The sequence below is a fragment of the Erpetoichthys calabaricus genome, chromosome 7, assembly GCF_900747795.2.
Source record: "Erpetoichthys calabaricus chromosome 7, fErpCal1.3, whole genome shotgun sequence".
NCBI lineage: Eukaryota > Metazoa > Chordata > Cladistia > Polypteriformes > Polypteridae > Erpetoichthys > Erpetoichthys calabaricus.
The window spans coordinates 12,418,042-12,434,161 of record NC_041400.2 but is presented as its reverse complement, the minus strand read 5'-3'; positions in this window follow the sequence as shown (position 1 = coordinate 12,434,161).

Sequence of the window (16,120 nt, the reverse complement as noted above, 5' to 3'; positions counted from 1 at the left end):
GGGAAGTTCTGGCACTTTATTATTGTAAATATGAGCGGTGTAAATAAATGTGTGTTGGGTGATGAGCCATTGGTGTCCTCCTGTCTGTGTCCGGGCCACTTACCACAATCATTAATTGCAGGAGGTCTATAAACCACAGAAAACAACAAAGAAGGGGAGCTGCACACTTCGAAAAGTTGCAGTTCGAAGCTAATAAACGGACCCCTTGTAAGGCTCCGACACAAGAACATACTTTAAAAACAGTGGCAATGCCCCCATCACGATGAGTCAGCCGAGGAGAGTTTAAAAATGAATAACTTGATGGTACCAAGTCAGTAAAACATGAAGAGTCGCCACTTATAATCCAGGTCTCAGTGATGAAAAAGAAATCCAGTTTATTTGAGATAATAAAGTCTTGCAGAATAAAAGTTTTATCAGACACTGATCTCACGTTCAAGAGAGCACCCTTGATGGAAGTAGAAGAGCTCGCTGCAAGATGAGCATGGGTGAACGTTCGAAGATTAGCAGCATTTACTCCCCGAGAGGACAATGAGGAAGTATGATGTCACCTTGAGATGGAAAAATTAAATCTGGTATCCAGCGCCCATGGACCAGGGATGGAGTCCTGTGCAGGAGAAGATGGTTTCATAGATGACTCGCAGGCATCGGGGATCCAAGCTCTGGGACTTGAGTCGGTGTTGTTTAACAGCAATAGCGGCTCTTGTTCAACGGTGGCGGCGAGAGGCGTTCAGCTCGCTGATACAGGTGAACACTGGCGTCCAGGTGAAGAAGTCAGGAGGTGAATAAAACAAAGGTGGAAGTTCACATAATATCTCATCAGGAGATGAAAATTGAGAGGAAAGCAAGCAAGAAAATATGTTAAGTAAAGAATCACGATTGTAGAACAGTGGACGTTGAGATAAACGAATACATAAAAGTGAAGTTAAAACATATATATTTTGATAAAGCCCACGTGTTATCTTGCAAAAATTTAGCTGAATACTGTAAAGAGAAATTCTAGTGGATGTTAACATTATTTTTATTAAATTTGCACGCAAGTTTATACAGTCCACACATACCAGTAACAGCGTTTGATGTAACCGGCCCCGTGTGGGCATGCATAGATAGATAGATAGATAGATAGATAGATAGATAGATAGATAGATAGATAGATAGATAGATAGATAGATAGATAGATAGATAGATAGATAGATAGACACTTTATTAATCCCCAAGGGGAAATTCACATACTCCAGCAGCAGAAGACTGATAAAAAACAATATTAAATTAAAGAGTGATAACAATGCAGGTATAACAGATAATAACTTTGTATAATGTTAAATGTTTACGTTTACCCCCCCCCCCCCCCCCGGGTGGAATTGAAGAGTCGCATAGTGTGGGGGAGGAACGATCTCCTCAGCCTGTCAGTGGAGCAGGACGGCGACAGCAATCTCTCGCTGAAGCTGCTCCTCTGTCTGGAGATGATCCTGTTCAGTGGATTCTCCATGATGGACAGGAGTCTGCTCAGCACCCGTCACTCTGCCACAGATGTCAAACTGTCCAGCTCCATGCCTACAATAGAGCCTGCCTTACTCACCAGTTTGTCCAGGCGTGAGGCGTCCCTTTTCATTATACTGCCTCCCCAGCACACCATAGCATAGAAGAGGGCGCTCGCCACAACTGTTTGATAGAACATCTACAGCATCTTGTAGCAGATACTGAAGGACGCCAGCCTTCTAAGGAAGTATAGTCAGTTCTGTCTTTTCTTACACAGAGCATCAGTATTGGCAGTCCAGTCCAATTTATCATCCAGCTGCACTCCCAGGTATTTATAGGTCTGCACCCTCTGCACACAGTCACCTCTGATGATCACGGGGTCCATGAGGGGTCTCCTAAAATCCACCACCAGCTCCTTGGTTTTGCTGGTGTTCAGGTATAGGTGGTTTGAGTCGCACCATTTAACAAAGTCCTTGATGAGGTTCCTATACTCCTCTTCCTTCCCACTCCTGATGCAGCCCACGATAGCAGTGTCGTCAGCGAACTTTTGCACGTGGCAGGACTCCGAGTTGTATTGGAAGTCCGATGTATTTTGGCTGAACAGGACTGGAGAAAGTACAGTCCCCTGCGGCGCTCCTGTGTTGCTGACCACAATGTCAGACCTGCAGTTCCCGAGATGCACATACTGAGGTCTGTCTGTAAGATAAGCTTAGTCAGCCCAAGGCCCCACACACCCCTCTGTCTCTAAGGTTAAGCCCAGACACCCCACAGAGGAAGCTCGTTTTACTGTTTGAGTATTGGTGATCAAGTTCTCTTAATTACTACTCAAGGTTTGTGGCCATAGACAAGGGTAAGAATGTAGATCAACTAGTAAATTGAGACCTTTGCCTTTTGGCTCAGTTTCCTCTTCAGCATGACTGACCAGTTACAATGTCTGTATGACTGCTGACACTGCTCTGATCTACTTGTCAATCTCCTGGTCTCTTCTACCCTCACTTGTGGACATGACCCTGAGATACTTGAACTTCTCCACTTTAGATAGCACCTCTGGCCTAACCTGGCTGAGAACCATGACCTTAGACTTGGAGGGTGCTGATCCTCATCCAGACAGCTTCACATGTGGCTTTAAAATGTCTGTGGTCACTGCCTGATGAAGTCAACAGTATCATATCATCTGCAAAAAGCAGAAACGTGATCCTGAGGTCACCAAAATGGACTCCTTTCTCCCCTTGGCTGTGCTTAGAAATTCTGTATATAAAATTATGAATAAGATCTGTGACGAATGGCAACTTCAGAGAAGTCCCACACCCAGCAGGAACAACTGACTGACTGCTGACAATGCAAACCAAATTCTTGCTCCTGTTGTACAGGGACCAAATAGCCCAGCATGCCATATTCACAAAAAACCTTCCACAGGACACCCCAAAGTATTTTCCCAAGAAAAAAAAAAAAAAAGCAGTAACCAATATTCTCAATATGTTCACATTTCAGTCAAGTAATGTTTTGAAGGAGCATTTTCTTGGATCCAGAGATGCCGGCCCATCACACACATGGGGTCAAATCAGAATTTGCTTAATGCATGTCTTTGGGATGTGGAATGAAAACTCCAGGGCTCAGAGAAAAACCTTTGCAGACTCAGGTGAGAACGTAGAAACTCCACAGTGACAATAACAGGGGGTCTGGGATTTCAGGACGGGATGTTTAATCTCTGAGGCAGCAGCACCAATCACTGACACCTCTCTGATCAACAAACAAACCTTATTTTATATTGCGCCCTTTCTGTGTGTACTCACTATGTCGAATACCCCCATATGTTAGGCAAAGAGCACCAACAAGCATGCACTGCAAGGTCGCCAATCCACGAGATATAAGTATGCTTCTCTTTGACATGGCAATATGTTGATTGCTACTATAAGAGATACCCCTTCAGTCTCAGCTTGATTCAACTTGATGGCTGAAGTCTCCAGGACTCTAAACAAATCCAAATCATATTATGTGATATCATCTACTGTTAAATACTGCTCCGTACTTGTAATATTTCTATTGCACCATTATATTGTATTGAGCATTACTTGTGTTCTGTTCTGTGTATTGTATTGTATTGTACTGACCCCCTGACACCCACTGCACGCCTAACCTATCTGGTAAGGGGTCTCTTTTTGAACGGCCTGTCCCGAGGTTTCTTCCATTTTTTCCCTACAAGGGTTTTTTTTTTCTGGGAGTTTTCCCTTGTCTTCTTTGAGAGTCAAGGCTGGGGGGCTGTCAAGAGGAAGGGCCTGTTAAAGCCCATTGCAGCACTTCTTGTGTGATTTTGGGCTATATAAAAATAAATTGTATTGTATTATATTGTTGATTTCACTTTACAGTATTTATCCCCATAGTAACAAACAAATGCATAGTGAAATATTCTCTTCTTATTGTCAATGCTGACGAGCAACTGTTAAAGTTGTGAATTTCCTCTTGGGATTAATAAAATATCTATCTATCTAAAACACATCCTTCTCCACCAACAAGCAGTGGAAATGCAAACTTACCCTGGAAAAATTACATTGAGCAATCAAATAGGAGTATTGAAAAATAGGAAAAACAAATGTAACAGGCAACTTAATGCACTCGTAAGAATCTAAAGGGTTTTCGGCATAAAATAAATTTGTGTGAGTTGCTTTTGTTTTTCTTTATGATTATCTTTTTTTAAATTTTGACTTTGACTTCATTGCACTGTCATTTTTGGACTTTTACTGGTTGTGGTTGGCACCTTTTTATTGACTTTCAGCTAGGTTGATGTGGGCCATGTGACGAACGTTGTTACAAGTTACGTCACTGTGGTTTGGTTATTAAAAATGCCATCGTAATGGCAGAGGAAGACTCTCTTAAAAGCAAACAATGTTTGTGTCATTTTCTTAAATTCAGGTTAAAGGAATATGGTTTCATTTTTGAGTTTCACTTTTGACTTTCCGTATATACTCACGCTTAAGTTCTCCCGTGGATAAGTCGGGACTTGATTTTACCATATAATTTCTGATATTTTATAATGTCGGTCGTATAATTGTGAATTTCCCCTTGGGGATTAATAAAGTACCTATCTATCTAACTACAGAGTGGTCTAGATCTAACTATGCAATTATTGTATTGCATTGCATTAAAAGTTGCATAGTTAGATAGATAGATAGATAGAGGGTGGTCTAGATCTAACTGTGCAACTTTTAATGCAATGCAATACAATAATTGCATAGTTTTTTACTTCTGGGACTTGCTTCCTCCGTTGGTTTGCCCAGTTGATTTCATACAAGAGATGCTATTGGCGGATGGCTGAGAAGCTACCCAATCAGAGCACGCAGTTAAGTTCCTGTGTGCTGCTGATTGGCTCAGCGACGGAGTGCTGCATTAACCAGGAAGTCTCATCTCACTTATTCAGCATTAACGTGCTCCTGCTTCAGGGGCCGTGTCCAAGCGCCAACAGAAGATGCAAATGATTGCAGAAAAGGTAAAAGTTTTGGATATGTTGAAGGAAGGGAACAGCTACACCGCTGCAGGACACCATTACAGCATCAATGAGTCCACGATTCTTTTTATTTAAAAAGGAGGAAAAGCATATAAGATCTACGGCCGCAGTGTCCTTTAACCAGGGCGCAAAACGAGTTGCAAGTGGACGCGATAAGGCAGTAGTCTGGATGGAATCTGCTTTAGGAATCTTTGCAACAAGGTCGACGACGTCATGACCGCCCTACAAGCTGCTCTTCGACTGGAAAAAGAAGCAGCGGCAGCAACTGCCAATCACAATGTTTTTGCAGCCTCGCAAAAAAGAGTCAGTTCCTACTACTACGGATACACCTTCGGAAACCGTGGAGGAGTTGCCCCAGGAAATGGCACCGCCGTCTGAAGAGACGTTAAATACAGTCATCGGCTGCGCAGTAAAAGTCATCATCACCTTCATCGTCATCATTTTTACTGCGCAGCATATTCATCACCATCATCACGTCATATATAGCTACGTGTACTTCGCTATACAGTAAGTGTAAACTTATCTACCGATTTCATATTGCTTAGCAGTTATCCCTGTTATTAACAGAGTAAAGGGTGGGTTGTAAACAATACAGGGAGGGTTTAAAAACGTCCAAATACACGTTAAATAATTAAATAAATATGGTGTCCCTACTTTGCGGAAATTCAGTTATCGCGGTCGGCCTTGGAACCTATCTCCCGCGATAAGTGAGGGATTACTGTAATTGTGACCTGTAATGGATGGACATGCGGAAATGCGGAAAACTCAAGCTATTGGTCCAAGAGATTATTATATGCTGACGCCCACCTGAGAGAGTAACCACGGAGCACACTGGCTTTTTTATTTCTATGTATCGTGCCTATGTGACCACACGGTGATACCCGGACTATTCTGAAGCAACGTTTGCACTGTTTTGTGTTTTTTGTATCTCACGCCCTTATACACCTTCATCGTAAGAGCATCCCTTATCTACGATGGAGTGTTCGACCAGAAGAAAATATGAAGCTGGTTTTAAATTAAAAGTTGTGGAAGTGGTGAAAGAAATTGATAACTGCGCTGCTGCAACAAAATTCAATGTGTCTGAGAAACTGGGGCGGGATTGGAGGAAGCAAGAAGATGTTAAAAAAATTAATAAATGAGTAAGTGTTGTATTTTTGAACAGGCGTATAAGTCGGGGTCTGATCTTATGATCGATTTTTCTGGTTTCAAGACCCAACATATACGCGAGTATATATGGAACTCTTTTTGAGATTTGCCCATGTACTACACATTGCCTGTTCACTATTCCTTGTCTGCACAAGGTGACAGCAGTAATTTTAATATTCAAATCAAGAGATGGAGTCAAAGTTAGAAATGTGCCAGGTTCAGTACTACAGAGTTAAATAAATCAAGGGAAATAAATGAGGTGAGAAGGGTCTGAAGTCCATACTTTTATGAGTAATGTATGCCAAAACAAAAGACAAAATTGTAGTCAAAAAGGAAGAGAATTCATAGAAAACTCTGCCAGGAAAGACTAATTGTAGTGATTGTAATAAGGGCAGTCAGTCCAAAAAATTACAAATTGATGATCAGGAGAAAAGACAAGAGCCAAAGGTCAAAGTGAGAGTCAAAAACCAAAAGAGTGAAATGTCAAAGTTGAAATTCAAAGGGAGAGGTTTGTTTCAAAATACCAGAAATCAAGATTCTCAAAATAAGTAGTATGCTATATAGTAGTAGTTTGGGCCAATCTTGGATACTTATGACTATTTAGGATTATCCGTATACCGGCACATTGATGACATCGTGGAAAATCCCCATTCAAACAGACGACCCAAAACCCGGAAAACAGCAGTACCCGCCCCAAAACAATGAAATATTAAAAATCTTAATCAGAGCCTTAAACAAAATTCTGATTGCTAAATTGAATTAACTGGGTATTAAAACCCCTAACCTGACACCAAGAGGAGTATTACAGCTTCAGGTAAACTAAAAAAAAATGAAATAGAAGCACAATTCAAAACAGAGAATCATGACACCAATGTAGCAAGTGTTACAAATTAATATATCACTGTCAGGTTCTGCTCACTTTTAGAACCCTTTGGACATTTGTTACTTAATCGGAATATTATTTTTACTTGCCACACTTTTATTTTGGGCAGCAACAGTGACACAGCGGCAGTGCTGCTGCCTCACAGTAAGGAGACCAGGGTTCGCGCTCTGGGCCATCCCTGCGTGGAGTGTGTATTGTGACCACTGCTGCAGGGGGACGCCTCTTAAACAGTTTTTTCAATGGGAAATAAACACACTCTTCAGCTCCTCTTAGCGGGATCAGCTGCAGGCTTGCCGCTCCTCTCGAAGGGCTTTGAACATGGCCATCCTGTATTCTCACTCTCTCCTGTCTCTGTTCCCCCAGACTCCCTCTGCTCCGGCCTCTGTCTCCGAGCTGCCGTACCCCCTTGATGAAGAAGACTTTGTGCTCCTTTGAGCAGGAATTGGGGCTGATGTGTCAAGTTTGACGGCTGCTCCTCATGAGGCCTCATCACCTCTGAATGAGACTTGTGTTTGTATCTGCCTTCTTCTTCTTCTTCTTTCAGCTGCTCCTGTCAGGGGTTGCCACAGTGGATCATCTTCTTCCATATCTTCCTGTCCTCCTTATCTTGCTCTATCAAACCCATCACTTTCATATCTTCTCTCACCACATTCATAAACCTTCTCTTAGGCCTTCCTCTTTCCCTCTTCTCTGGCAGCTCTATCCTTAGCATCCTTATCCCAATATACAGCAATAAAGTTTCTACTCCTTAGAAAACCTTCTGTACTCTCCTTTGCAGCTTTGTAACCCAAGTTCGACAGTATGTTCTCCCTGTGTCTGCCCTGGTTTCCTCCCGCTGTCCAAAGACATGCCAACTAGGTGAATTCTAACTTGGCCCTAGTGTGGGTTTAGTGTGTGTGTGTGTGTGCGCGTGTGTGTGCAATTGCTCTGTGATGGATTTGTGCTCCGTCCAGGGTTTGCACACTATGCTAGCTGGGACCCTAGCATGGCTTAAATGGGTTACAAAATTACATATTTTTATTTTAAATTCTTTGCTACATTATGATGCCATCAGTTTACCAAGGTCACTCATTGTTTTTCTGGAGGTCCTGAGGTTCTGAGGGTGACATCTAACATGAAGATGAAAGGTTTGCAGTGTCTCCCATATGAAGTTTAAAATCCATAAAGGAATGACTCTTTACCATCTGAACAGAAAAAGTTATCAATTAAAAGAATTTCAGATTTCACTCGAGTTAGAATTGTCCCTCTTGAGAAAGTTTGTCCTTTCCAATCTACTATCTCTTTTTTTGACTAGGAGTTCTTCTTAGTCACTGCAGACTTTTGTCAATCAATCTGTTCCATCAGTAATTATTTCTAATTTTTACGGGTCACAATCAGCACTAGCAGTCTGTCTGTTTATTGGCTTAGGTACGTAGTTGTTTATGGTGTTCAGAGATAAGCAGCGTGAAGAATTACCGTATATGCTCCAATAGAGGCCCCCCGGCGTTTATTTGCAAAAACTAGCCTCGGCTCCCGGCGCTTAATAGAGACCGGCTGCTATTAGAGACCGGCCATTATTAACAAAAACCTTCAGAACGCAATATTTTTTCGTGCGTGTCGGTACAGGCAGGTACACAAAAATATCGGCTAAAATTACAAATAGCTACTTTTTTTGAATTTTTCATGGTGCATAAGACTGTTAAAGATAAATAGCAATGTCAATAACAATGTCTTTCTGTACCTTTCGCTGCTATTCTTCGTCCGAATCCACAATGACGGCTTTGTTGTTGTCCAGTTCACTATCGTCTTCCTCTTCTTCCAGGTTTGTCACGAAGCTTTGAATTCTTGCCGCCGACAATTTCTCTCTACCTTCAACCCGGCAAGAAAATGAAGCAGTTTTAAAAACCGGTATATCCGTATTTCTTATACAGTGTATCTGGAAAGTATTCCCAGCGCATCACTTTTTTCCACATTTTGTTATGTTACAGCCTTATTCCAAAATGGATTAAAATCATTTTTTTTCCTCAGAATTCTACACACAACACCCCATAATGACAATGTGAAAAAAGTTTATTGAGGTTTTTGCAAATTTATTAAAAATAAAAACATTGAGAAAGCACATGTACGTAAGTATTCACAGCCTTTGCCATGAAGCTCAAAATTGAGCTCAGGTGCATCCTGTTCCCACTGATCATCCTTGAGATGTTTCTACACTTCATTGGAGTCCACCTGTGGTAAATTCAGTTGACTGGACATGATTTGGAAAGGCACACACCTGACTATATAAGGTCCCACAGTTGACAGTTCATGTCAGAGCACAAACCAAGCATGAAGTCAAAGGATTGTCCTGTAGACCTCCCGAGACAGGATTGTCTCGAGGCACAAATCTGGGGAAGGTTACAGAAAAATTTCTGCTGCTTTGAAGGTCCCAATGAGCACAGTGGCCTCCATCATCCGTAAGTGGAAGAAGTTTAAAACCACCAGGACTCTTCCTAGAGCTGGCCGGCCATCTAAACTGAGCAATCGGGGGAGAAGGGCCTTAGTCAGGGAAGTGACCAAGAACCCGATGGTCACTCTGTCAGAGCTCCAGAGGTCCTCTGTGGAGAGAGGAGAAACTTCCAGAAGGACAACCATCTCTGCAGCAATCCACCAATCAGGCCTGTATGGTAGAGTGGTCAGACGGAAGCCACTCCTTAGTAAAAGGCACATGGCAGCCCGCCTGGAGTTTGCCAAAAGGCACCTGAAGGATTCTCAGACCATGAGAAAGAAAATTCTCTGGTCTGATGAGACAAAGATTGAACTCTTTGGCGTGAATGCCAGGCATCACGTTTGGAGGAAACCAGGCACCACTCATCGCCAGGCCAATACCATCCCTATTGTGAAGCATGGTGGTGGCAGCATCATGCTGTGGGGATGTTTTTCAGCGGCAGGGACTGGGAGACTAGTCAGGATAAAGGGAAAGATGACTGCAGCAATGTACAGAGACACCCTGGATGAAAACCTGCTCCAGAGCGCTCTTGACCTCAGACTGGGGCGACGGTTCATCTTTCAGCAGGACAACGACCCTAAGCACACAGCCAAGATATCAAAGGAGTGGCTTCAGGACAACTCTGTGAATGTCCTTGAGTGGCCCAGCCAGAGCCCAGACTTGAATCTGATTGAACATCTCTGGAGAGATCTTAAATGGCTGTGCACCGACGCTTCCATCCAACCTGATGGAGCTTGAGAGGTGCTGCAAAGAGGAATGGGCGAAACTGGCCAAGGATAGGTGTGCCAAGCTTGTGGCATCATAATCAAAAAGACTTGAGGCTGGAATTGCTGCCAAAGGTGCATCGACAAAGTATTGAGCAAAGGCTGTGAATACTTATGGACATGGGATTTCTCAGTTTTTTTATTTTTAATAAATCTGCAAATACCTCAAGTAAACTTTTTTCACGTTGTCATTATGGGGTGTTGTGTGTAGAATTCTGAGGAAAACAATGAATTTAATCCATTTTGGAGTAAGGCCGTAACATAACAAAATGTGGAAAAAGTGATGTGCTGTGAATACTTTCCGGATGCACTGTATATGCAACGTGCTGACATGCACATGTATTACACACTTCTATAAAGATACAGACACTTACAATGTACGCTAGTAGGCAAATATCAAAGACCCGGCTACTGTTAGAGACCGGCTACTATTTGGCCGCGTCCCCTCTGAAGCTCGGCGATTATTAGAGACCGGTGACAATAAGAGACTCGGCGTTTATTGGAGCATATACGGTACACAAATGTAATTGCTTTCTGAAACATTGATTTGTTACATTCTTTGGCTAATTTTTCACTTTGCTGTTGGGGACTACCAGGAGGCGCACCAGCCATGACACAGACAGACATGGGACACAAGTGCAAACACACACTTTTATTTTTTGTCTGTTTTTTCCCGTGGGAAATGCCTTCCCCCATTTCCCACCGGTACAGCACAGTCACAAGCACAGCAAATACAGTTCAGCATAAAACCTTTTTCTTCTTCTCTGTTGCCTTCACTCCTACCCACAAGCTTTGTTCTCCTCCACCCGACTCTGGCTCCCTGAATGGAGTGAGGCAGCTCCTTTTATGTAGGCCTTGGGAATGTTCCAAGTGACTCATCAATCGAACCTGGAATCACTCAGAGGTGTGGTGAAAGACCAAAGGGATGGCTCTGCAGCTCCCCCTGGTGGCCCCCTACGGAATCTAACATAAAACTCCAACTCCCAGCGTGCCCTACGGGAATCCATGGTGCCACAGCCACCCAGGAGGGCTGCCCTCTAACATCCCTTCCGGGTAATGGCTGTGGCCACCTGTCACACTGTGTATTTGTAATATCTAGTATAAATGTTAATTGAATGACATACTGTCATGTCATTTTCCAACTTGCTTAATCCAGATCAAGGTCACAACAAGTGCTGGAGCCTATGCCAGTTAGCATATGGGCACAAGGGCATGAACAAACCTGGAACAGGGCGTCAGTTCATCAGAGAGCAAAAACACACACACACCAAAAACACATTGGGGTCAATGAAGCATCGCCAATTCACCTGCATGTTTTCAGCCACTAGGAGGAACCCAGTCACACAGGTCAGAGACGTGGGGAGAACATGCAAACTCCATGCAGGGAGGACCCGAGAAGGAAACACTCTCTTTTCCTGCGAGGCAGCAGCACTACCACTGCACCACTGTGCTGACCTGATATAATGTCATCTAGAGAATTAGGGAATTGGTGAAGAAAGATTCACTGATCTTGAGTTTGCTGATGATGCTGTGATCTTCATGGAGTCAATGGAAGCTCTGATTGGAGGTGAGGAGTCTGAGTGTCTGGGCTTGCGAGGGTCCTGACAAAAAACAAAGAGCCAGGCTTTTAATGGCTTCCTGGGCACAGCTATCAGCAGTGTGTTTGTCTGCGGAGAGAGTGTTGACCTCGTTGAGAGGTTTACTTACCTCGACAGAAACATTCACGTGTCTGGTGACTCTTCTTATGAAGTCAGTAGACAGATTGGGTGAGAAAGGGGGGGTCATGAGGTCACTGGAAAGGGGTGTGTGGCGCTCCTGATATCTGCAAAAGGACGAAGGTCCAAGTCTTTAGAGTCTTGGTGCTTCCTGTCTTGCTATATGGTTGTGAGACATGGACGCTATCCAGTGACCTGAGATGAAGACTGGACTCCTTCGGTACTGTGTCTCTTCAGAGAATCCTTGGAATTTGTGTTGCTCATGGAGTCCCAAATGAGGCACATGACCTGCATTGTGAGGGAGCGTCAGTTACGGCCCTTCTGCCATGTGGCGCGATTCCCAGTGGGTGGTCCGGCTTGCAGGATCCTCATTGTTAGGGTTGTACCAGGCCAAGGGGTCACCAACGTCACACCTGACTGCGGCAAATAAAGGGTCATTTCCGGTGAGGGGAACTGGACCACGTGTCTGCCTGGGGGGTTGCCAACCGGGATCCCGTGTGGTGTACCAGTGCATGCTCCCCAACTTGACTTGACTTAGGGAATTAATTGGTGACATAAGGAAATAAGTCTTCTGAAAGTAATGTATTGTGATTTCTGTCCCCCAGAATTTTAGAAATGTGATCATTGATAAGAAGTGCACCATCTATAATGGGATAGAGGAGAACTGACCCGAGCTTTACAGCTTAGTTACTTCCATATCCTTTCTTTTTTATTTGTCCGTGCACCTTTCAAACTAGAGAAAATACTAACAGGAACAAAAGTAGGTTAAGAAGGGGTTAGCTTCGAGGACATGTACAGGCCTCAGTTAGACTGGGCTAGAATGGCTGCTGGGTCATGCCTGAGCTGTTTCATTGGAACCTACACATCCACTGATTGAAGAGATGTATGAAAAAGCCATGACACCCCTTTAAAATAAGTGTGATACAGAGGATCAGTTTCACTCTACCCTTGTATATCCATGGAGGAGGCCAGAACACTCCTTTATCTCCATTGAAGACCAAGCCAGACCAGAGGCCATTCAACATACTGGGACAGAGAGCCACCTGGTAGGAAGCATATGGATGCAAAATAAACTGCTACTTCAGTAGTATTGCAATATTTTACAAACACTTATTTTACTCGGCTTATTTACATTTTGGCCATAATTAGAAATCTTAAGTCAATTTACATCTGAATAAAAGTGTAACTGTCTCTCTTTCTGACTATTTTAGTTCTCTACTTTTTTGCCTGAAATCATAGATATGAAGGGTACTTTAACATAAACTGCTCAAAAAAATTAAAGGAACCCTTTTTAATGAGAGTATAGCATCACGTCAATGAACCTTCTGTGCTATCGATCTGGTCAGTTAAGTTGCAGAGGGGCTTGTTAATCAGTTTTAGCTGCTTTGGCGCACTAGAGGGGCAACAATGAGATGATCCTCAAAACAGCAATGAATGGTTTAACAGGTGGAGGCCACTGACATTTTTCCCACCTCATCTGTTTTGTCATTTGTTTTGCATTTGGCTACGGTTGGTGTCACTACTGGTAGCATGAGGCCATACATGAAACCTACAGAGGTGGCACAGGTAGTCCAACTTCTCCTGGATGGCACATCAATACGTGGCATTGCCTGAAGGTTTGCTGTGTCTACCAGCACAGTCTCAAGGGCATGGAGGAGATTCCAGGAGACAGACAGGCAGTTCCTCTAGGAGAGCTGGACAGAGTCCCTTGTAGAAGGTCTTTAACTCATCAGCAGGACTGACTGGTATCTGCTCCTTTGGGCGAGGAGGAACAGGATGAGCAATGCCAGAGCCTACAAAATGACCTCCAGCAGGCAGGCAACTGGTGTGAATGTCTCTGACCAAACAATCAGAAACAGACTTCATGAGGGTGGCCTGAGGTCCCGGCATCCTCTAGTGGGCCACCGTGGAGCTCGACTGGCATTTGCCATAGAATACCTGAATTGGCAGGTCCACCACTGGTGCCCTGTGCTTTTCACAGACGAGAGCAGGTTCACCCTGAGCACATGTGACAGTCGTGAAAGGGTCTGGAGAAGCCATGGAGAACGATATGCTGCCTGTAACATCGTTCAGCGTGACCGGTTTGGTGGTGGGTCAGTGGTGGTCTGGGGAGGCATATCCATGGAGGGACGCACAGACCTCTACAGGCTAGACAACGGCACCTTGACTTGCCATTAGGTATCAGGATGAAATCCTTTGACCCATTGTCAGACCCTATGCTGGTGCAGTGGCACCTGGGTTCCTCCTGGTGCAGAACAATGCCCGGCCTCATGTGGCGAGAGGATGAAGGAATTGATACAATCGAGTGGCCCCCACACTCACTCGCCTGACCTCAATCCAACAGAACACCTCTGGGTAGGACATTATGTTTCAGTCTATTCGACACCGCCAGGTTGCATCTCAGACTGACTAGGAGCTCAGTGATGTCCTGGTCCAGATGTGGGGGGAGATTCCCCAGGACACCATCAGTCGTCTCATTAGGACGTTGTCAGGCAGGCATACAAGCACTTGGAGGGGTATGGGGGGGGGCATACAAACTACTGAGTACGATTTGCAGTTGCTGCAATGAAAGTTTGGCAAAAAGGACTCGCCTGCCTGCCTGCCGCATCGTTTTTTCCCTTTGATTTTCGGGGTGTCTTTGAATTTAGCCCTCTGTCGGTTGATCATTTTCATTTCCATCCTTTCATTCCTAACACATCAGCATATTAGTCCATAGCAGTAGAGATAGCCAGCAGGATTTTTTTCCCCCATTGAGATCTGATGAGTTGTCAAAGGGTCCCTTTAATTTTTTTGAGCAGTGCTTGGCTTTGACTGAAGGATTTAACCCGAGTCTCCAGAGGAAGGCTACATGAACACAGAAAAATGACACAAGAAAGGAAATGGACCCTGGATCCAAGGGCCATAAGACAAGACTATGAACAGAAAAGCTATGAACAGAATCAGTGACAAAGGGCAGCCCTGGCGACTCTCACTGGAAACGGGTTCGACTTACTGCCGGCAATGCGGACCAAGCTCTGACACCAATCGTACAGAGACCGAACAACCCTTATCAGGGGGTCCGGTACCCCATACTTTCGGAGTACCCCCCACAGGATTCCCCGAGGGACACGGTCGAACGCCTTTTCCAAGTCCACAAAACACATGTAGACTGGTTGGGCAAACTCCCATGCACCCTCCAAGACCCTGCAGTCTTGGACAGTAAATATATTAAGGTGTTCATAAGTGGCAGTTCTAAATTGGCATTATTTGGATATATGCATATATATGGAGGATACAGTTCAATAAATACATTGATTTTGGAATGTGACAGTTAGTCAGTCATTCTCCAACCCGCTCTATCCTAACTACAGGGTCATGGGGGTCTGCTGTAGCCAATCCCAGCCAACACAGGGCACAAGGCAGGAACAAACGCCGGGCAGGGTGCCAGCCCACCGCAGGGCACACACACACACCAAGTGCATTTCAGGATCGTCAATGCACCTAACCTGCATGTCTTTGGACTGTGGGAGGAAACCCACGCAGACACGGGGAGAACATGCAAACTCCACGCAGGGAGGACCCGGGAAGCGAACCCAGGTCTCCTTACTGCATGGCAGCAGCGCTACCACTGCGCCACCGTGCCGCCCACATATGATTTATCCTGTTTAAAAAGCACTTAGTGATTAATGAGTTGGATTATAAAGTACTACTTTAGTTATAGCACTAAATGCACTATATGCACTGGTGAGGCCTCATCTGGAGTACTGGGTGCAGTTTTGGTCTCCAGGCTACAAAAAGGACATAACAGCACTGGAAAAGGTCCAGAGAAGAGCGACTAGGCTGATTCCAGGGCTACAGGGGTTGAATTATGAGGAAAGATTAAAAGAGCTGAGCCTTTACAGTTTAAGCAAAAGAAGATTAAGAGGTGACCTGATTGAAGTGTTTAAAATTATGAAGGGAATTAGTCCAGTGGATCGAGACTGTGACTTTAAAATGAGTTCATCAAGAACACGGGGACACAGTTGGAAACCTGTGAAGGGGAAATTTCGCACAAACATTAGGAAGTTTTTCTTTACACAAAGAACGATAGAAACTTGGAATAAGCAACCAAGTAGTGTGGTAGACAATAAGACGTTAGGGTCTCAAAACTCGACTTGATGTTTTCTTGGAAGAAATAAGTGGATAGGA